Raw genomic sequence first — 24,660 nt, forward strand, 5'->3', positions numbered from 1 at the left:
ATTTAAATTTATTCTTAGACTGATCCGCGGATGAGCCTGGAATCGTGTCGTGTGCAAGTCTGAGTTAACCAGACCAGTCACGTGCATGGTTAATATTCGTAGAATTCAGTGATAATATTCAATACAGCTATTCCCCTTTCCTCATCCCAGAAATAACATCTTTGAGGTGGGTCCACTTCTCAAGTTTCCTAAAATTGTACCTACCTAAGACTTCTCTTTCCAGCGAGGAAAACAGAAAAAGGCATATTCTCAATGTGTTCTGTGTAACTGTGCAATCACATTTTGGGTCGAAGCTGGGTCCCCACCGAGATGACGGTGGGTGTGTAATTACAGGCTTGAGGGATGAGGAATCAGTGTACTGAGCATTACCTGTAAATAAATTGATTGCTGCCCTCTCAATCCCTTCCTTTTATCTTAAACTTAACAATAAACAAGAATATCACGTCTTCGTATCAATCCCAAAAATATGGCTCAAATGCAGCATACTGTTAGTTACCCCTCAAACACAAGGATCCTATGAACAAATTAAGAATACCTTATGAGGCAGAAGAGGATGTATGTCGTTACAACACATGCTTTTTCCACGCATGCCTTTACAACGCAGGTATTACAACGCAAGTCGTTACAACGACTTGCGTTGGGGGGCGCTGGATAGTGGAATAGTTTAATTTACTATTCCAACTCCAGTCCCCGTGGATAGTAGGGAAGGTTTTGGATAGTAAATTAAACTATTCCCTATCCTACAGCGCCCTCCAGCGCAAGTCGTTGTAACGACATGCGTTGTAATACCTGCGTTGTAAAGGTACTGCGTGGTAAAAGTTTTGTTGTAAAGGAAGTTTCCCGCGGGAGATGACCACTTGATAGTGGGCTGCATAGGCTCCTGGCAAGGTCCAATTAAAGTGTTTCCACCTGAAGGATGAATATCCCCTCACCAAACCTACAAGCGGGAAAAAGCAATATAAAGAGAAAGTAAATCCCCCAATGAGTCAAACCCGGAGAGGAGCTTTGGGTGTTAGTGGAGATCAAAGAAAGGGGCAAAGAACCTAGTTCATATCACATCTCATTTGGATATTCAACAAGTTCTTGGTCGCATTAATTTTTACATACAGGGAAAAGCGGGATAGGAGCTCCCCGTCTATGGTACATCTGCAAGCATCAGTGAAGAGCAATGCAGACTCAGGAAGCTGGTTAGCACGATAAGAGCACAGTTGCCAATCCCTAAAGTCATTGTGGGACAGCTGGTAAGAGAATGCAATTCAGCATTATGTGTTATGAGGGGTTTAGGAAACAGACTCCTCTACCTTCATCCCTGCCCCTGTTGTTCTGTACATTTTGATAATGGATTTCAGGGAAGGCCAAGTGCAGACTAACCAACAACTAAAGTCATTGATGATTCACCATGGAGCTACAGCAGAAGGCGATTGAGTGGAGCAGGAAGTGCTACAATCAGAAAGGACACATTTGCTACCAAGCTGAAACCAATCAATACGTTTTGAAGGACCCCATTTAAGAAGAGGCAATATAAAATTATTTGGAAATCCAGAGGAGGTTAAGGAATGCAATATACAGAAATCATTAAACAACTTAGGGCCTGATTTTTTTGTTGCCAGTATGTATATCCATCGCAACGAGGAAGTGGTACACATACCGCCAACATGAAGGTCCACCCCCCTAAATTGGCTATGGAGGTGACTAATTTGTTACAGTAATAGCCAAACCTCTACAACGGTCCGATGGAGTAAGGTCTGTTGGAGAAATGGCTACATGCCCATCAGCCCAATCCGGATGGGTGGATATGCAGTAGTTTGTTTACTGTCCGTCACCGCCAGGCAAACGTTGGCACTGAGGGACAATAAAGAAACAAATAATGCTCCCCATTGCCATGGGGGATCTCACCCATGTGAGGGGAGCAATATCCTGTCAGGGGATTTTCTTTTTGAAAATAATAAAATAATACTGTTTGGCGCAGGGCCGTGTCATGCATAACAGGTGCTAAAAAAGATGTCCTAAATTGAGTGACAAGATTGCATCCATAATAATCAGAGTTTTATCATTATTTTCCACGTACTACTGATTTAGTTTCACACAGATTTTTTAATAACTTTAAGAGATGGTCAACAGTTTTTCTATGGAAAACAACATACCACGAATATTGTGGAATAACTTAACACTTACCAAAATTGTGTAGTGGCTTTTCTTGAATAAAAAAATATTATTGGCAGTGATGTACACATTAATGACAATACTGATAGACCCCCTCCAGAAGCAGGCCCATTGGCCCCACTACTTCAGAGCATGATTCAATCATATCTAGTTCCCAGGAAACTTGGGGGCATATTTACGAGCCCCGTTGCGTCACTCTTGCACCACCCAATGTGACCCAATACAAAAAAGAAATTTATGAAAACAAGCAAAGCCACCTTGTGTGGCCCTGAGTGGTTTCATAAAACTCTGCGCCAGAGAGGTATTCCATGGGCATTGCATGGATGTTCCCATATAACTCCCATGGTTTTTGATGCATTATCAGATTTACCAGAACAGATAAAACCTGGGAAAGCGCCAATAGATACACCTCCCCAGGTGAGGCGTAACAAGGAGAAATATCTTTATTTTTCCGCAATACTTCCTCTTTCTATGTGTGCTGCATTCTGCAGCACACACAGAAAGAGGCATTTGCATTTCAGAATAGTTTTTGTGCTAGAAGGTGTCCCTTCCTGCACAAAAACAGTCCTGTCTGCAATGCAATGCAAGGGCTTCTGCATTAGCACTGAGCTGCCAAAATGGCACCAGCACAAAGACAAGGACCGGAACGTGTTACATTCTTTAAATATGGCACATTCCTGCCCTTTCCCTGTTATTTAGCGCAGCAAGGTGACCTGCTGTGCTGTGAGTCTATTTTGTAAATATGCCCCATGATGTTTACTAAAGCATGTAGGAGTGTCCATCACAATAAAGTAAGACTTTCTGTGAGATTAAGATACTAATTGAAATACAAATAGCCCGTTTTTGCACTCCAGCAGCCTGAAAGGGTTTATGAACATATCCAAGTGATTGAATACAGGTGTCCATAATTTTGCAATTGAGTGCCATGTGTAGTGAGAAGACGAAGTTCGACAAGTCAATCAAATGTATAAATAAATTGATGGCACATCATGTAGACTAATTGGGGTTATAATATCACCCAAAGAGTGGAAATACATATATTTCTACTGCCAGAATGATTTTCCACTGTGAAGTTTAAAAAGAATGAATTATTTTGATGTTGAGGGAAGAGTGGGAAGAACCTTGAAATTATAATAATTGTAATTTGTAGAATTAGTAAATGTGCTAGGGCAAACCATGAAAATAGTTTGAGAGAATATAGGGAATATTGCACGAGTGCCTAGCAGAAAGGAAGTGAGTGAGTTGATGAATACATTATAATAATGCAATCACGCATTTGGACAGTTATTGGAGGATTCCAAATATGTGCAGTCATTTAAATATTACTTAAATGTTACTTAAAAGAAGAATATGTTTGTTTCTATCTGACCGTAGTGCGCCTTTAATGTTACATAGCTAATATAATTATTGGTTTGCATTTTGCAATAAAATATAAAAAAATAAATCAAAAGGACATCTTGAGTTTCACTACTGACTATAGTACCAAAACTCAATTATGCCTTTTCACTTCAGGTCCTTTGAGAAAGATCATCTGTTCTCACACATGCCAGCAAATTATCAAACCAAATCTATGTAAAAGTAATGGACTTCAGCACATTCCCAATGGTATAGATGTTCAAAGCAAAATTCTGGTCTAAGTCCAGAGAGGGGTAACATGAAGGAAGAACAATTCTGATTGATGTGGAAAACTCTGCCCATTAGGACAGTAACCAATAGAGGCCACTGAAAGTTGTCAGTGCCAGAGCAAGGCCCCGGGCTATCCAGGGTTCTCTGACCGCTGAGGTTTCTCAGAGTGGGGGGTTATAACCCTTGGTGTTCGGCACCCTACTTCCACTCTACTTCCCACCAGTACCGTGGTGGTTTGCAGAGACTGGCTTTACAGCTCAGGTCGAATACCCTGAGGATGAACAGGTGACAGTGGTGATTCCTTCCTCCAGATGCCCCTCCATCTGGACCTCTGTATCCTTCACTTGGGAGTGATACCCTAGAAAAGTGAGCTTTCAGGAAGCCCTGGGAAGCCACCCCTTCCAGCTTTCTGGACACTGGCAGTAATTCAATACCCAGAATGTAGTCAATGGACATCAATGGGAATACCTATTCCTGTGGATGGTCTTTTGTTACAGATCAGGCCTCTTGCTTGTGTCCCACCTAGGAGTAATCAAGCACCGGGTTTGGGAATGGAGCTCCCTGGACCACCGGCCACCAGAACCTCTCCTCCTACTTTTAGAATGGGCATGGGAACCCTTTCCCCCACACTAATCTCAGACCTATGTGGGACACTTTATCCTCCCCCTCGGTCTGTAGGAGGAACTTGAACCACCCCCTTAAGGGTCAACACAAGGTACCTTCTCTGACACTTTGGTACTAGTCCAAAGGTCTGCCTTCCTTGCAAGCTCCCTGGGGTCAGTGAGATTGCATTCATTTAGGTATTGGGATAGCTCTGGAAACCAATACATGAACATGTGTTCTCTGGCAACCAAATTGTACAGTCCTTATAAGTCTTTAACTCTCTACTCTTTACCCAACTATTCAGTGCCTTACAAAACAAGTCCACTGAATCTACCCAGCACAGATAGGGCAATTTTTGGCTGTCCCTAAACATCGTCCTGCACTTTTCAGGTTTGGGACTATATTTCTTGATAAGTGTGCCCCTCATGAGTGGTTACCTCACCCTGTCCCCTTCCCCTAGGAATAGCAGTGCATCCCTCCCTTCACTCGGACTGTACCCCTGGAGACTGGCTTCCCAATCCTCCTCAGGGACACTGTGTATCTCAGGGACAACCTCATAGGCTTCAAATCACTTATGAATATAATCTCCTGAACACAGTTAGGCACCATGCCCTGGGGTATATAGACCCTCCTGTCTCCATTGGGCAATGTGCAGTTGCTGGCATTATAATTGCTGTCCTCCGAGGATTATTTGAGCTTTAGTTCCAGCTCTGTTAGACCCAGTTTATAAGCAGACTATCTGCCTCAGCCTTCTCCTTTGCCAAGACTCCTTCTGCCTCAGCCTTTCTCTCCTTCATTAAGGCTTTTTCTGCCTCAGCTCTTTTCTCTTCTGCAGCCAGTGTGGCTAGTTGCTGCTTGAGGTCCCTCTCAAGCTGTCTGTCCTTCAAATCTTCAGAAGACAGATTGTGAGAGGATACTGTGCTCCCAGCAGAGGATCCAGTGGGGTACCCAATCTCTGTAGGCCCTCATCTTTCCTAAGGATCCATTGCCAGGTAATTTCCCTTCTCTTCCTTATAGTTCTCAGGGGCATCACCTGCTTGGTCCTCTGTTAGAACTAACTACCAGTGTGCTACCTCAAAACCACTCTTCTTCACGGTCAGCCCCCCCAACTCCTCAGCTCCTTCATATTGCAAAATAAGAGACAGTTGGGGTCCATTTGCATTCTGGCAAGGTATTACAGGTACACCAACAAAAAGTCTGAAGTGCAGAAAGGGGAGGCAGGAACTATCAATTGAGAGAAAAAAGGAGAATTGAAAAAGAGGTTGAATCTGGAATCAAATTATTTATAATGGGGTTTTTGTGTTACAACAAAATAACGCGAGGCACTACAAAAACATTAATTACTGAATCCCACCACTTAGCACCTATGTGAGAAATTGGGTAGTTGGTTGGGGATGGGGTGAAACCCTACTCAAACAACAGTCACAATCATTGTCAGGAATAACCACAAACAGTCACTGAATTAACCTGTACTTCACGCTTAACCCTTTTTCCAGTTCAGCACAAAAGCAGTCAGGGTTAACTTAGAAGCAATTTGTAAAGTACTTATGAAGCACCCAAACAGTAAAAAAATTAAACACAAAAAAGAAAAACCCTACACCAATTTAGAAAAATAGAGTCAAGTTTATTAAATTATTTGATACCCATGTGACATAAATCCAATCAGTAGAACCAGAATCTTGCATTTTTTTAATTTAAAGTAAAAACGGGTGCCTTAAAGATCAAAGTGCCAACCATGGATATTTAGTCCCACAAGACCCGGTCAAAGTTGAGAAATTAGGCCAACCACGATGAAGCATGGGCCAGATACAAGAAGTGGATTGGGCCTGGTTGGTGCTTACTTCGGACTTAAAAGAAATTCATTAGAAAATGTCTGAGAAGGCAAAGTTCAACGGGGTAAGGCTGCAGGCAGTGTCTGAGGAGGAGACTTCATCATCAGGCAGCCACTGGATTAAGTCGTCATGATGATTTCTACGCTTGGACTTAGTCTCTTTATTCGAAGTCAAAAAACCTCCGGCAGAACAAAGCTGTAGCTAACGAGGGCTTCACGGGTCAGAGAGCCCATCTACGAAGGACCACTAAACAGGATTTTCTATTTCTGGGAAGAACGTAACACTGAACCATTATCGCTTGACAGCTCGGCAGTAACCTATCATCCTAGGTTACCTCCAGTTAGTCGTACCCGACTGCTTCCTGTATTGGACTACCTCGTCTCCATACCCTCCACTTTCTTACATCCTTCATTTTCGGACGATCACCGATTCCACATCGAACACCGCGCCGCCTGCAGCCCTGAAGAGTCAGAGGCAATGCCCTGTTGATGAAACACGTGTCGGCTGGTGTTTGTAAAATCTGAAAACAGAACTGCATAAAGCATCACATACTGGCTTTACTAGACTACCGGTGTCAATCGTATTTGTCTCTAACTACTGTACTATCAGAATTGTTAACTATACGTGTGCCCAGTACCTGTTGAAAAGAACGTAACAAGAGCTGACGCAAAGTCAGTCCACCTAGCTATGCTCCTTGGGCAGGTAGGTCATGGTCTCCTCTCAGTTCTCAGAACACTTTTTAACCAACAATTTCTTAAGTCCCTAGTTTTGGATTTTGGCTATCTGGGCCCCTATAGCACCACTTCGAAGCATCCCAGACTAGAAAGTAACCACTTGGATGGTCTGGACTCACACAGGTGTGGGTTCAAGATGGTTGGGGCCTTTTCTGTTCCTTAGGCTGTGATCAGGAAGACAATCATCTAGCCCTTGGGGTCACTCTGGTAGAATGGGGCTCAAGCAGCAGGGCAGGCCCCTGAGAGTTCAAGGCATGCTTCAGCCAGCAGAGTAGTCCTTCCAGGTGCAACACGCAGTCTTTTGAAGTACACAGCAGGACACAGCAGCAGGCAGTCCTCTGAGAGTCCTTCCCCAGGTCCAGAAAGTGAATTGAAGAGTGGGTCTGAGGATCATATTTTTATACCTGGTGCCTTCTTTGAAGTGTGGAGAAGTTTCTAGAGATTCCTCTTGAAGTGCTTGGATTTTCCTGGCACCCATGGCCTGGCTCCAGCCTGGCTGCAGGCACGATAATGTAGTGGGAAGTTCTTTGTGTGAAAGTAGGGCACAGACTATTGAGTTGTAATTGGGGCTGTGCCCAGATCGGCCAACATCCTGCCAGTGATGGCCCATTCAGGCACCCCTAATCCCTCTATTTGGTAATTGTCTGGGAGGAATATAAATGGTCCAACTTCCAAATACACAGTGTCATATGACCCAGGAGCAGGCTGCAAGCAACAAATAGCTAGGGCAGAAAAATATCAACTTTCTAAAACTGCAAAAACAACAATTGATGGATGGAATGTTGCACAATGGCAAAACATTCACCCCCAGTCACAGATCTGGGTTTAATCCATCATTGTTTTGCTCACCACACCACCCCAGTTCAGTGTGCAACATTCCGTCCATCATCTTGTGTGTATTGCTGTTCACCCTATGTGGGAAGGGTACGTGGGTCCCGTGCTCACTACGCCACTGGAGTCAAGCTATCCTGGCTGAAGACGGCTGATAGCCAGAAACTGGTCCTAGGATGCTTGATTCCGGTCCAGGGAAGACAGGGATTGGCAGTTCGGTCTGGACTGTTTCCATGAGGCACAGGGTCAAGACTGATTTGCATATTGCCATGTCTCAACTGGGGTGGCTTGGTGAGCCAAATAACAATGGATTAAACCCAGATCTGTGACTGGGGGTGAATGTTTTGCCATTGAGCAACATTTCGTCCATCATCTTGTGAGTTTAACTTTCTAAAACTGGCATTTTCTAAATTGTAACTTAAAATCCAACTTTACCATTAAAAGAGGATCTTAAATTAAACATGAAGTGCCCACCTTTTCCTGATCAAAGGTTAACATTTATACAATGCAATAAGGTAACCCAATGTTATCCTAGAGAAGAGGTAGGCCTCACAGAAGTAAAAAACACATTTTTGAGTTTTTTATTATCAGGACATGTAAGATTTTAATGTATGTCTGACCTTTTAATTGCAATGCACCCTGCCCCATGGGCTGCCTAGGGTTTACCTTAGGGGTGACCTATATGTAAAAAAAGGGGACTTTACGGCTTGACAAGGGGGTTATTTTGCGAAGTTGAATTGGCAATAAAAATCTGTATCTAGGCTGCAATGGCAGACATGGGACATGTTTTAAGATACTACCTAAATGGGTGGCACAATAAGTCCTGCAGACCCACAAGTAGCATTTAATTTACCAGGTATAGGTATATGGTATACCACTTTTCTAAGAACAAATAAGTAAATTAAATGTGCCAATCAGGTGTAAGCCAATTTCACCTTGTTTAAGGGAGTGAGCACAAGCACTTTAGCATTGCTTAGCAGTGGTTAGGTGCACAGAGTCCTAAGATTCTTAAAAATGAATTCAGAAACATAGGAGGGTGCTTGCAAAAAGTGCGGAGGAAAACCACCTTAAGGTTGACAGGTCATACATGTGAAATGTCTATGCAATTTGATTTCATCCAACTTCTCCTTTGTATATTATCATTCACCCTTTTTCAATTGTTTGTTGTGTATTATCCCTACCACTTTTTTACTGGGCACTGCTGCCCTCTCCTGATGTTCCAAGGAAAAATCTCTTTTTTGTGTGTTATTCAGAGTGGTGCTCAGCAAGCTTTTTGTGTTGAGAAGGGTAGGTATGATTTATAGAGAAGACTTACTCAAGCCCCTAAAAAAACGGACAGCTATAAGGCGGGAAGCCCAAGCTTTTGTGACCTTAGTGTTAGTTTTTCCTTTCTTTTACAGACTGAAAGGATGAATGCTAGCATATCATAATTGTATATGGGACAATAGATAATATCCATCTTTAAATGTGAGTTTATTGGGACTACTACTGTTACTTATTGAGCAAATGCTAACACTTAATGGGTTGAAATTCTGTAGCTAGGCCTGGGCATACTTTTCTAAAATTAAATTGTGAATATATGTGGATGACAACAAAAAGTACGGATTGACTCAGCAAAACTTAAGCTTCAATTTTAGTATCAAATATTCAGCCCTTCATCCGAGGACATACAAAGGGGGATATTCACAAAAAAAGTAGGAAAAGTACAAATGTAGATATTCGCTTCTGCTCAATTGTGCTCTTTACTATTTACCAACATGTCTAGATTCAAAGCTTGAAAACTCAACAGGCACATTTTTTTCTGCAGGGAATTTTTGTATTCCTTGGAGAAAGACTGTTTCCTTTAGCCCCAGCCGATCTGTAGCTGTTCTCGTCCCATTCCCGCCGTAGATGAACATTATGCCAGCCCTTTGTTGAAGCAAATGTATAACCCTTACCAGGGTGTAAAGGAGAGGGAGAGGAGTTAAGACCAAACACACTGTACGTATTAGTTAGGGGACATTGTTAAACTTCCAATGCAAACCATGCCTTGAAATACCCACTTTCCACAACATGTGTGGGATTTATGATTGTGGAGATCTCAGCACTTGTGGTGGGCATCTCTTTGTGAATTCCAGGCAAGCATAGAAAAGGTACATTTGGTTACACTCATATGGTCGCAACTGAATTTTCCATATACCTTAGTGAATAGCCACATGTTTTTAAATGCCTGACTAACTCTACCCACCGAACTTAGGAAAATATTTTGGGTTTCTAGACTCTGAAGACCCCTACAATTTAAGATGGTTAAGGTATTGGATGCAGGGCCGGACTGGCCATAGCGGGCACCGGGCAATCCCCCGGTGCGCCGCACAGGTGGGGGCCGGTTTTGGGCCCCTGGGGGCCGTTTTTGTTACAGGGCCGTTTTTGCAGCTTAGCTGCAAAATCGGCCGTGTACCAAAATCGGCCAAAAATCGGCTTGGGCAAAGAGCTTGGCGGCACCTCCAACTTCCCCGAGTGGGGAGGGGTGGCCGGCCGAGCACTTTGCCAGGGCCGGTTGTGGTTCCCAGTCCGGCCCTGATTGGATAAAGATATTCTCTTGTACTTTACTGTAACTGAAGTTTTGGGTCATAGATGTGTAAGATTGTGCTGAAAAAGCTTTTACAAAAGTACGTCAAGTACCAGATCACATGGGCACCTTCAGGTCACAAAAGGTCCTTATCAAGAGTGGAGACCCCCAATGTTCCATACTGTCTTCTGTCATCTTCAACATATCAATTACATGGAGCTTTTTGGTACCCTGCTTACAGATAACCAGACAAGAACCCTCTGGATATAAATTCATCAGTACTTTGATTTTTGTGACGGATAGACTTTATTCAATGTGTTACTCTTAAGCTGTTTTAAAACGTGCAAACAACTTTAATGCATTTATCCTGGGGTAGTACCTTTTTGGGTAAAAACAGTTAAGGGCATGGCACATTTCTTGACAAACATACACATATCTCAAGCAACATTCAAGTATAGAATCATCATGAGTTCTTATTCCAAAAGAACGTCCTGCACATTGTTAATACCGATAATTGCTCATTCACTGTCCATATAAATGCAGTTCCTGTGGTCCCTAATGAGGGCTATGTATTTCATTGATAATTATACCAATGAACTTCCTCTGATGTGGAACACTGAGGGGAGAACAACATAGGGGCATATTATCAAGAATGGGCGCTACATTATCGCCGCTTTTATCGGCAGGAAACTGCCGATAAGGCGGCGATAATGGCCTTGATAATATGCTCTATGAATTCCAATCGAAGCCCATATGTTAGATGTCTTTACATCTAACATGGGCTTCGATTGGAATTCATAGAGCATATTATCAAGGCCATTATCGCTACTTTATCGGCAGTTTACTGCCGATAAAAGCGGCGATAGTGTAACGCCCATTCTTGATAATATGCCCCATAGTTCGTTCTTAATTTATAATGCAATTTGAATACACATGTTTTTGCATGTGAGGTTCAATACCGGACATCACTTGTGTTACCCCGTGGTGGTCTCACTTGGCATTTGTAAATCTGAATATTATGGCTGAAATGGCATATTCATTGAGAAAACTGAAGCTTACATTCAGTTTGCTGTGTACTGCCAGTATAAAGGGACTGCAATGTGTATCTGTATAAATCTAGTGAGTCGAGTTTATTCCAGTATCCTCTCTCTTAATGGGTATTCAACATCCTGTTTTGTGTGTGGCTGGTTTATTTGCCCTGCGTTTAATCCGCTGTGTTCTCCTGCTGTTAAGTGTGTGGGGTGTACCTGTTGCATTTAGTGGAAAATGGAGCCAGGCCTTGTCTGGCACTGTCCTTTCTGTCAGGTTGACAGAATTAGTTCTTTCCGAGAGGTCATGCAGAGTATCACAACCAGGCTCGTGTAGTTATCCTGTTAACCTCCTGTTTGGGGATGCCCATTGTTTGGGTGCTAGTGCGATGTTCCTTTGGGTGCCTGATACACATGTGAACACCAACTGTCCATGAACCAGCTTTCATCAGGGACGTAACATACTGACGCTATCTTGTGGAATTCATAGACTTTCTGTCCACATCAGTGTATACGGATGTCTTACTTGATTTTCGATGTACTGCTTTGTTATATTTGCCTGCTTTCCTCGCTAAAACGAGATAGGCATTTTTGTATGAGTGCATGCTTATCATTTAAATAAATGTGAAAATACACAATTTTCCCCTCCATTTATTCTCAAAACACAAAATAAAGCCCTAATCATGAGTGTAGTTCTGTACAGATGACAGGCTGGAAAATATAGTTTGAGTAAGGACGTTCACGTTTATGCTTTACTTGCTAAAACGAGACAGGCATTTTTGTATGAGTGCATGTTTATCAATTAAATAAATGTGGAAATACGCAGTTTTACCGCTTCATTTATTCTCAAAACACAAAATAAATATAGATAAATACCAATGGGATGGCCAAGAAATAAATATGGATAAATACAGACAGCAGTGTTAAAAAACATAAAAAACATAAAACCGGGAGCCCTAATCATGAGTGTAGTTCTGAACAGATGGCACGCTGGGAAATATAGTTTGAGTAAGGAAGTTCACGTTTATGGCATTGTGTCAAGATACTTTTAAATTTGGGTTGTTTTTTTAATCAAATGGGTGGCCACAGTGATGACAGTCTGGAAATTGCATGTAGTTTTGGCTTGAGTTGATATACTAGCATGGCCATCATAACTGGATGTAAAGGCCTTCCATATATTTGTACAACACAGAGCTAATGGCTACCACAATGGCACAATGACTTCATGTCTATCAGTCCTCATTAATTGCATAGATAGGTAAATTACTCATCACATGTTGTAGTGCTTGGCTGAGGTGTGTATTCAAATAATCAAATAATGGGAATAATTCCATATAATTAATCCAGCCCAGTTTCTGCTGTGCTTAACTTCATGATAATCTTGGACTTCTGATTAAGTTTCAAGTTTATTTATTTATGATTTCGGAACTCAGATGAGATCCACATAAGAGATTGACAAGGACAAATACATTTTCTTACAATCACAGATAAAATACAAAAGAGAATAAACATTTAAAAGCCTCTAATATATATCTAGGAAACTTTTGAAAAAGTTAAAGATTTTATGACAAAACATTTCATAGGGGGGATTATAAATAGCGTCTAGAAATGCAGTGGCAGAGAGAATACTTAATTGAAGACAAATTGGTCTCAGCCACTTACGCCTATGCAAAAGTAGGGCCGGGCACACAAAGAGCACATGGGTGATATCCTGAGTTGAATTATTACAAAAATTACACATAGCTGAGGAGCCGTACCATCTGGACAATAGATTATTCAAAGGAAGTAGATCCTGCCTTAATAGAAACAAAAACCGACGTACACCATGTGGAAGATTCCAGGTGACATATGATTGCGCTTTTCTCATTAGGCAGGCATCGATGGCCAGAGAGACACCTTTCTTCAAGATACGGACTTCCCTATCCATCTTAAAGCTTAATTTCCAGGATGCCAACTTCAAAATGGACTTCAGCTGATATGCAGATAAAGTAAAAAGAACCAATTCATCAAGTTGTAAAAGGTAACTGCAGTTCCAAAGTTTTTTACAATTAAAGAATGTTCTTTAAAAGTTCCAAGCAACTCAGTTTGAATGAGGTGTCTTAGAGTACCTGGATCTCCCCTTCCAAGGCTAAAGACCCAGTGCACTATCCCAGCTAGGCCCTGAACCCAACTACTACGCAGGCCAAATTCCAGCCTAAAAGCGGCTATAGAGCACGCTGTGTTGACCGTGGTTAGATGCCGCAAAATTTTGCCTTCCGTAGTATTTAAGAAACCCCAGTTTCTTATATCAAGTAATTCAATACCATAGAGTAACGATGCTGGGATTTTAGCACGATAAACCTCTAGCAGAACAGCGAAGTGTCTTCTACCTGTAGAATTATAGAGGGCGAATAAACTTTTACCTTGGACAACTGCTTTCCGAGTGTTGTTTACTATGTGAGCCTTTTCACTTAGATTACCAACAATAGTTTTTCCGAGGAAGACATAAGATTTTACCACTTCCAATCTTCGTCCACCTACAGACCAAGGAAAGCTCACATATTTCAACTTTTTCCTTCCCGTCATGCACATTACTTTACTTTTTGACACATTTATCTTCAGATAGTGTGCCTCTGCAGATTCATGAAGTACCTGTAGACGGTTATTTAATACTTTTGGTGTTAAATCCAGGATGAATATATCGTCTGCATACAGCAAACAGACAATCCGTATACCCCCCAGAACGGGTGCAATTCCTTCACTTAAGGACAAAACATGAGGGAGATCAGATATATAAAGGGAAAATAATAAAGGGGCCAATAGACAGCCTTGTTTTAACCCGTTGGCTGAAGAAATTACTTGAGAAAGTCCCCTTTCCCCGCCTAACAAGACTCTACACCAGGTGTCAGAGTGGAGAGCCAGGACTAGCTCCAGGAGAGTAGACGGCATGCCAAGGTCCGATAATTTCCTCCACAGCAAAGAGCGATCTACTTTGTCAAATGCTGTGGAGAAGTCTATTAAAGCTCCATAGACTCTCCCTCCTCGGACCCTGATATATATTTCTGTTATAACTTGCAATGCCGTCAAATTGTCCATAGTACCATGCCTTTGCCTGAACCCAGTCTGCTCAAGGGGCAATATTTCACCTTAATAATTGATCACCTTAAGGAGGCATTTTGCAAAGACTTTGCCTATGGCGTCCAAAAGGGCAATTTGACGGTAGTTGTGTGGAGCATCACGGTCTCCCTTCTTGTGTAGGTGGACCAATATGCTCCCCCTCCAGGAGGGGAGAACGGATTTACGGGAAAAACAAAAGCTAAAATCTGGGAAGAGAATTTTGCTCCACATCTCACTGTTTTGTTTTATGACCGAAATGGGAAGCTCATCCGGACCCATTGCTCCGGAAAAACGCAAGCCCTTAATGGCCAGTTCAATGTCTTTTTCGGACGGCGGTCCATATGGAGAGCTATCCACATATGTTCTACCATATTCTAACACCAATCCATTGCTGCATATAAATTCTCAATATACCCAACCCAAGTTTGCTCTTCAATGGGTATTGGCAGTGGTCTAGATCTTACTCCACAGCCCTCCCCAATAAGCGACCAAAATATTCTAACTTGACCCTTGCATGCCGCTTCCCGCAGTTTAATCCATAAGGTGTCTTCACGCTCTCTTTTCAATTTAGCCTTCACCCTGCTCCTCCTTCTTCTTTGTAAGACTATTCTGTGGTATCTTTCTGGAGTATAGGTCAGGTACTGTTCCCTTACTAATTTGTTTATTTCAATATTAAGATACCGAAGACAACTAGGAATTACTTTGGAATTTACTATAGGATAAGGTTTTTTTGCAATGGAAGTTACCACATTCATAAAATCAGCAAAACATATTAATTCAAAACCATTCCAATAAACCAAATTCTCCACAGCGGCCTCTAGGATACTCGCCAAGCCCTTGATAGCCCTAAAATTCCAACGGCATCTCCCAGATTTGTCTCCAAAATTCACAAATTCGCTATTTATAAACCACAAGTCCGTCAAGGGTGGATTTAAATTTACGGTAATAGTGAGTACCTTATGGTCACTAAGTACTGTGTTGGAGACCGACAGATCTTTCAGGAGAAAAAAAGAGGAACTTCCCACTGCCACATAATCAAGAATAGACTCACTATTGTTGGACTTATGAGTGAAATTTGCCGGAGTATCTGAAGAAAGCCTTCCATTTACTATAATGCCATTCAACTTCTAACAGTTCCTCCAGAAATAATTTCCCTCACTTATTAGTCTTAATATTGCCTGGAAAAAGAGCTTGAGGTATCTGTAAGGATTCCTCCTTAAGCGTATTTTTAAACAGCTCTAAACTACAGTTAGAGATTTTACAATTAAAATCCCCTAATAGAATTATGTGGGGAAGGGGTTCACAATCAAGGATTTTCTTTATATAGGAGAAAACCTTCTTTAAACATACATTATAACATGCATCTGGAGGAATATAAACATTTATCAACACAATCGATTTTCGTGAGTTACCATTAACAAGGTTGGACAGTATTATTGCCTGGAAAAGATTACTGGGATTTAAATAATGGGCAAAGTTCCATTTTATCTTATTGGACAGCAAACAGGCTACTCCACCCTTAGCATGGCCTCTCCTGGAGGAGGTGGCTCTGCCATCCAACAAGTAGTAGTCCTTACCCGCAAAAAAATTCTCATCACACCAGGTCTCCTGGAGGCAAATCACATTAGCTTTTAATGTATGCAAGTATTGTAATTTTTCTGGACTATTTTTTATTCCAGCCGTATTCCACGATATTATTTTTAAATCAGTGCTAAAGATGGGCAAGTAAAACAGATTCAGTATTTTGCACATGTTCGGGACGTTTACATTATGTTTATTATGTGAAAATCCTGAAATGAGCCCTTTACACCACTATGTGTTAAAAATGTACTGCGAATGAGCCATTTGTGGGAAAACTATATTGTGAACACACAGGAATAATACAACACTGGGGGTGATTTATTGTACACTTTTTAGCGCAAATTGCGCCCTCAAAGCTTTTAACTCGAAAATATAGCACTAAATAATGGATTTGCAATGCAGGTAATTATGCACAATCCTGAGCAATTTTGCTGAAATTTCACATAATTACATGAAATCAAATTACAAGAAATTACTTGGAAGAGCCTAGCAAGCACTCCCAGTTTAGTTTAAATGGAAACAGCAGAAAAGAAGATGTTTCCTCGCAACTTCATTGGTTGTAGGACTCTTGGTAGACATTATTTTGTTCACTGTTTCCCAACATGATTTTGTATTTTCCCTTCCCTCTCTTACCTGTTCCCTTATCTCTTGAGGACATCGTTGCTTACAAGATTTTGGTAATACTTTCTATTTCCTGAATAGCATTTTGCATCTCTTTGGTGCTTTCAAGTTTGGGGATGGGGTGGGAACTCTCCAGGGCTGTCAATTGCCACTTCATTGTAACGTCAGGTAAGTGGATAATAGGGTTCTGAGATATTATGATATTATGCCTCTATGATCATGCTCCATGAATGGAGTCAATAATATTTTTTAACTGTTATCTTTCTAAGAGATCACAAAGCCTGCACCCAAAAAGATTTGGGGGGGAAAGTGACTATATGCTTAACAATAACCATTCTAACATTAAACCAATGGGATCACATCCATTATTTCTCTTTATTTCTCAGACCCCATTTTCTCCTGAGCGAGTGTGGTTGTGGCATTGCTATCATTTCCTTACCCTATCCCTCTGCGGAATTGACATTGGTGGATTATCATTGGTGATCTTTGCCTACGCATTATCATAAGATTTCCTTTTGTTACACACATACTCCATTCCAAGAATTAATACAGACAACACATATAAACTGGTCTTTCTTTACCTAATGTCTAGATCATATCTACCAGCATTCTTTAGAGAACAGCCTGCATCTTAGATACCAGGAGACGCATTACAGACAAGGTGCATTTTCATTGTTTGCACCAGGCGCCCCTTTTAAAAGGTGCACCCAGAGTAAACAAGGAAAATGCTCCCTATTATGATGAATGCACTGCCCCCAGGGCAGCCTCGAACTTGCGCTGCCTTGTAAAGAGAGCTGCACTGGCTTCCCGTCAACAAAAGGATCACCTTCAAGCTCCTCACCCAGCACTCAAGGCCCTCCACAACACCGGACTGGCTTACCTCAACAGATGACTCACCTTCTACACCCCGAACCGCCAGATCTGCTCCGCCAAACTAGCCCTTGCCACCGTCCCCCACATCCGAAGTGCGGCCACCGGCAGCAGATCGTTCTCCCACCTCGCCGCCAAAACCTGGAACCACCCTCCCAACCACCCTCCCCATCCTCCTACGGCAGACCCAGGACCTACTAACCTTCAGGAGGCTACTCAAGACCTGGCTATTCGAGCAATAGCAGCACCCCTCCCCATCCCCCACGCCTTGAGACCCTCACGGGTGAGTGGTGTGCTTTACAAATGTTCTTATTGATTGATTAAAGCAGCTGCTCCATGTTTTCACAGTGCAGGCGGCAAGCTGCCTGCCCTTTTAAAGGGGATTAGAGATCTCCTTGCAGGCGGGTGCAGTCAGTGACTGCACTCGCCTGCACTTTTAAAGGGTATGTCTGGGAGTCATTGCGACCCCCTTTAAACCCGCCAGAGAGCTGCTCTCAGGGTGTGCACTCACAGCATGCCACCTTCTAGGTGGTGCACAGTGAGTGCGCCCCCTGAGAGCTTCTTTGCCTTTGCACCAGAGTCTGTAATACGGCGCAAGTTTAGAAGCAATAAGATTCCCTCATTTGCATGGGACACGGCCCATGCAAATTAGGGGACACCCCTGAAAATAGCACTGGCGCTTTATGTGTACCAGTGCTATCAGTAAAGAAGGGGCTGCACAAGCATCTGCGCCCCTTTCTGTAATACCAAAGTGCCCCGGGGGTGCGCAAAGCAGACACAAACGCCCATTGGACCCCTGGGGCACTTTCTGTAATACGGCCCCAAGGGCTGAGGAAAGACTCTCCAAAAATTGTGTTTTAGCTGAACCAGATTGTGTTCATGAACTTGGTAGGTGTCCACCCCTCTCAAATTATTAACCCTATTTCTGACACTTTTGCATTGTGTGTTTACACAGCTTAACACAGAACATGCATCATCTCCAGTTGGAAAGTGTAGTAGCCATCTAATCCACATGGTTTCTTTTCCTATTACAGGCATCGTCAAATGCCAGACCAAACCTCTAATAACAGAATGAAATCACTACTCACAGGTGATAACTTTATCACACATGAAACAGTGTTACGTTCACTACAAAAATAAAGATTGTATTTTACTTACAGCAGAGAACAATTTTAAGCATTCATTTAAAATGCCCAGTCAGCTTGTAAATTCCTGTGATCTCTGTCAAGTTTTCTTCTTTCAATATTATACATACATTTGAGGAATTCATGTATTTTATGAAAGATGTCTCTACCTGCCTGGGCTACGGCAGGGCAGGCCCACTTATGATTTGCACTAATGCATTGTATTCGCTTGCCTCTTAATGCCTCTAGTATTGACTCTAAAATAACGCCTCAAAGAACAGAAGATTACCTTTTGTAATGAAATGAGTTTAATGTCTAAGCATTGCAGTTCTGTTAAAGCGAAATGATTCTCTACCATAACTAGCAAACAAGCTATAATAAGTGTCCACATTTGCATAGATGACACTCAAAAAAATTCTCCGGGGCAGATTTACAAGCCACTTGCGCTGCAGGTGCATCAAGTTGCGTGACGCACAGGTGGCGCAGCCTGCTAAGTGATATTTACAAGAACAGGTAAAATCACCCTGCGTGACTCAACCTGTGCTTCTAAATATCGCCCCTGTTCATGCACCACTTTGTGTGTTAGGGGCATGACATGGGTTTTGCTGTGGGTGTTCCCACGCAACACCCAAGTCTACTGATACATTTCCAGATTTACAAGAAATCGTAAATCTGGAAATGCGTCAGAATGCTACGCCACCCTAGGGGTGGCATAGCGAGGTGCAACGAGGAGAAATGTTTTTATTTCTCCTCATTTTTTCCTCTTTCAATGCGTGCTGCATTCTACAGCACACATTGGAAGAGGAAATCACCTCAATTGATTGTTTTTGTGCAGGAGGGCACTTCTTCCTGCACAAAAACAATCTCCCCACGATGCAGGCATCCTTGCACCATGGTGCAAGGGTGCCTGCACTGGCGAATGGCAGCAGATTGTGCGCCAGCGCAAGGGAAGCACAGAGATGCGACATATTGTTGTAAATATATTGCATCCCTGTGCTTTGAAACTAATGCAGCGTGGCACAGCAAAATGACTTGAGGCACCGCTCTGTGTTAGTTTCTTGTAGAGCTGCCCCCCAAAACGTACAATTTGTTTGGTAAAACCCTTCATGAACACTTTTCCACTTGCAGTAATGCACAAAAATATTTACTATTCAGCGAGGTCTCATCTTGGTTTTATCCCCTTTTCCACGTCAAACAAGTTTTTCATCAAGGTAAGAGTTCAAACTTCATGATACCACTCTTCATAGTAACGTTAGCACCTTTGCAGCATCCCCCTCTCTTCTGCAGTTTACTAGGTGTAATCCTGGACCTTTTCCCAGCCTATAGAAAATATATTAATACAGCATTGCTAAATGAAATAAAGACTATCGGTGGAAATCCAAACAAGATTAATCATCTATTGTGTGACTAGATGTCAGAATATGGCTATGAAGAAATATTGGTGGCATAAATATTGTGTCTTAAATATGGCTACATTGTTCCATTGAGTGCAGCTATCTTATGTTTCTATTACTTTAGGCCAACGGGTTATATCTTTTTAAACAATATCAGCTACATAGTTCCATTAAGTGTTGATTTCTATTGTTTCTATTACTAACTCCACTGGGGTTATATTTTTGTAAACAATATTTAGTACATGATATTTCTTTCAGACCATATTCTGACAATGATATTCTGGTACCATACCCTGTGGATGACGTGAAGACCAACAAGATATGTTTCTGCAACATAGGATTGGATCTTCATTGACAGTTATAAAACACTACTATATTCTTCATTGCATTACATTAATGACTTCAATGAAGAGTTCTAAGATGCAGAAACAGGACTATAGGTATGTAACCTTTTCTGTCCTATGATCTTACATCAGGAGTTTATTAAGAAGAAGGATATGGTTTTCCTCCACTGTCTCAAGGAAAGGGGAAACAACCTTTACAACGAAACTTTTACAACGAACTACCATTACAACGCAATTTTTACAACGCAAACTATTACAATGCATTGCTCTGGGGGGCGCTCTAGGATAGGGAATAGGTTAATTTACTATCCAATAACCTTCCCTACTATCCACGGGGACTGGAGTTGGAATAGTAAATTAAACTATTCACTATCCAGTGCCTAAAAGCATTATGCGTTGTAATGGTATGCGTTGTAAAAGTTGCGATGTAAAGGTAGGCGTTGTAAAAGTATGCGTTGTAATGTCATACATCCCAAGGAAAGATATACATCTAGATACTCTAACATACCTCTAACATTTCAAGGTGACTATAGCTATAATTCCATGGAGCAGAACAAACAGATGTTTTGGCCTGGCAGCTAAGACATAAACACAAGTCCTAGAAGTCATAGGATAACCACCCTTCAGCTCCTCTGCCTCCCTTACTCCAGTACTGACCCATAGGAAGCAAAAGTCTGTGGCCATGCTCACCAGCGACTGTGCCAGAAAGGGATGCTGTCAGCCTCAATGCCATCCTGCTCCCTAAAGAAGTGCATAGAAGATAATCACATCAGTTGAAATTTCCCTCCCCATGAAAAGAGATGCACAAGGACAAACAGAGATCTACTGTATAATAAATGCTGGGATACCAGACCACATCTTTTCCTAAAGGATTCCTAGCACCTTAGGTTGAAAGTAATGCAATATTTTTGAAAATAGAAGGATGCCTGAATAACACATTAAAATAAGTGAGAAAGTTTTTTCCTGAAATAACTGAGTACAACACAAACACTGGCCATCTGCGTTTGGACCAGGAAACAGCTTATCAAGCTTTACCATTAATGATATGAATTAGAAGCCAAATTTCGGAGTATTCTGCCAGCAAAATGTACTTTAACAAATGTGTGCAGCCTGTTGTTTGTGAATAAGCTGCATTCACAAGTACGCATAGACTGACAGATTGTTTTAATTGACAGAAGAATATGTATGGCATACACAGCTCTTAAATATATATTTAAAACTGAGAAATGTACCCTTTTCATCTGCTTTTAAAATATTGGCACTTCAAATCCTTGGAAGATCAGAAAATATTTGCATATTTTCACTCTATGACACTTAAAAATAAAATATTGACTGTCACCCACGTTCTCATATTAACTGAACTGTGTTGAAATTAAAATTGATAACCAGCAAGTACTTGCAGCAAATTCAAAGCATTTTACTTTAAAACAGATATATGCGTTTTCACTTAAAATGCGCATACTATTTTAAAAACATCCATTATACAATTATGTATTTTAAAATATCCAGTTTGTAATTCTAAAATGTTTTGTATTGTTGACATTCTGAGTACATTGATTGCAGTAAATGGATTGTATTCTTTATGCCAAAATGAGAACTGAAGGTTAAGTATATCATTTTATGTATTCATTATGTGGTTTGCTAAAGGTTTACATTTTACTCAATACTTGTTAGTGGTATCCAATCTTTATACAGGTAATTGAATTGATCAATCACATCTGTTAAATCGTTTCTAATACCAGGGCTTGTCATCATCATAGAACACAATATGGAAGAACTGGCAGTGCAGTTGTAAATAATCAACACAAAGAAATTGGAGTGTAACTGGTTCGATTATAGTATTAATAAGAAAACACGACAATACAAACAAAATATTACACAATGAAATAGGATTGTGTAATTAGCAAGCAATAAAATATTGAAAACAAGGTTGAAAATCTGTATTATGTGTAAAATGAATTATTTTGAGTTGAGTCATTTTGGAGCATGTTATTTTGAGATTAAGCATCTAATTAAGTAAGTAGAGACCACAGACACACAGAAAGAGGGAACAACACATTGCAGCGCTTTCTTTCTTCCACGCTGTTTCTATCACACCAAGTCCTGAATAAGGAGCAGGAAGGTCCTTTGTCCTTCTCCCTAATCTTCTCCAGTATTCTCCTCCTGGCTCTACTAGTCCACGGAGAACAAGGTCATCACTCCAAGTCAAAGAATGATATACGAGGAATTTACAATGTAACTGCAACCATCAGTTCTAGAGAACTACACAGCATCATCAAGATATCCCAGGAAACACACAATGGCCTTTGGAGATGCGCGCATTGTCCTGGAAGAGGTGAGCAATGGCCAGTAAGATGCAGACTCAGGTTCAAGGTGACATGATTACTGGACTAAGGAGATGCATCTTCTAGTCGATGGAATTATGTCATGAATATCTGCCCATGAAATGAGGTCACTGGCATAGGGAGTGGTGGGTAATGAGCTGGAGAAATGTTGGGCCTGATTCACAAAAGTTCTCCACACTTGTGATGGAGGCCCCGAAGTCGTGCTGGGGAGCCCCCACTCGTAGCAGGACCTCTGAAATGAGAAACTGCAGTTCAGAGGTCCTACCACAAGTGCAGGCCCCTCGCCACAACTGCGGGGCCTCTGCCACAAGTGTGGAGGCCCTTTGAGAATGGGGCCCCCAGACTCTGAGACAAATACACAGACACTAGCATTGGGCCGGGTTGCACTACTATGGGCATTAAGGAAAGGAAACGCTATTCGCTAACGCACTCATTCACCCATCATGAACCAGTCAAGGCCTATAGAAAAAATAGCATGTGCCTGTACCAGCACTGATGTTAGGGAATGGCAGTGTCAGAAGATCCAAACGCCTGGCAAGTAGCTCCTTTGGAGCCAAACTCACTATGGTGCTCTACTGTGAAGAAACCCTCTGCTAGTATATGCCAAGCACTGTGATGGTATACAACAAGAATTAAAAACCTAACCACTCTTCTCCAAGTTAGCGAGGTACCTGTCAGGACCACACACCTGAAGGTAAAGACATCTGCAGGGTGAATGAATGACCCTCTTACGTTCTAAGACACCCTCCAGCACTGCTGTGTAAAACAGGAGTCACAGTAGATGTCCCAAAAAGGAAGGGGAAATGGAGGAAATGAGAGAAAAGAGAAAAACACTGCTGCACCTTGCCACCTGGTCCTGCCTAGATTCCAATAGTTCTGGATGCAAGCACAGTCATAAAAAACCTACATCAAAATGTAAAATATAAAGGAACTATTAGCTGTAATACTACAATTATCAAAAAAGCGATTATAGTGTTATACACAAGGATCTAAAGAGCATGATACACATACCTGCACAGTTTTCTCAGGAAAGCTTCAATAATGGAGTCTGTAACAAAAGATAGAAATGCAAAGAGAAAATAAAAAGACAGAATTAACTTCGCTTCATACTTTCAATATGTCCCAAATAAACTAAAGTTCAGAGGCCAAAGACCCGTAGTGGACAATGTTTCTATTTCACTGTGTGAGAGGTCCAAAATATTTAAATAAGCATGTTCTAAGCACGTAGCATATAATATAAAAAGTAGCACACTTGAGTCACCAGTACTGGACTTTAAACAAATGCAGGATTTAAAGTGGCACTTAACTGAAGTAGGAGATTCAAGCCCATCTCCTAAGGAGAACAGCCAGCTCAACAACAAAGCGTTGCACGAGTTTCTCCCGCGAAGCAAGCAGGCGTCGGAGTCAAAGGAAAGAGAGAAAGGAAAGGGGGGCCGCTCGGCCCCCACGCACACATGGCTGGGCCCGGCCCCCCCTCCACCAGTGCTGGTTGGGCTGCGCGTCCCGCCAGTTGACCCGGAAGCAGTTTTTGCGCTTCCGGGTCGAGGAGGCGGGATTGCGGCGTAGGGGGGGTTTAAGAGCCTGGGGAGTGCGGGAAGCGGCCTCTTTGTGCCCGCGCTCCCCAGGCTCGCTCCTCGCCCCGCTGTGGGGCCTTTAATTTTCTCTTTCCTTGTTTTGTAGGTCCGGAGTACCCTTTCGAGCCTTTTTCTGGAGAGCATCGCAATCGGTGGGAGTGGAGCTGCAGAGCCCGGGAGAGCAGCAGATGATTTCTCCTTTCCGTCGGGGGACGTGTGCCAGCCGGTTTCGCGTTGTGGAACCCGGGAGAACAGCAGAGTCAATATACGAGTCTTCACGCTCCGGGCGGCGGAGCCCAAGTGCGGGCAGAGGCTGTAGTGCATTGGCCCTGACTTCGGCAAGGTG

General features: G+C 42.1%; 1 long non-coding RNA gene across 1 annotated transcript in view; it reads right to left on the reverse strand.

Annotated features, from left to right (window-relative positions):
- Nucleotides 1–23,805, reverse strand: part of LOC144819991 (uncharacterized) — a 44,635-nt gene extending 20,830 nt beyond the window's left edge. The window contains exons 1-2 of the long non-coding RNA XR_013607658.1: nt 23,752–23,805; nt 21,086–21,136 (exon numbers count right to left, since the gene is read on the reverse strand). This is a non-coding gene — a long non-coding RNA (uncharacterized LOC144819991). The remainder of the gene's footprint in view (nt 1–21,085; nt 21,137–23,751) is intronic.
- Nucleotides 23,806–24,660: the final 855 nt, after the last annotated feature.

Source organism: Lissotriton helveticus, chromosome 2_1 (genome assembly GCF_964261635.1).
Source record: "Lissotriton helveticus chromosome 2_1, aLisHel1.1, whole genome shotgun sequence".
Lineage (NCBI taxonomy): Eukaryota > Metazoa > Chordata > Amphibia > Caudata > Salamandridae > Lissotriton > Lissotriton helveticus.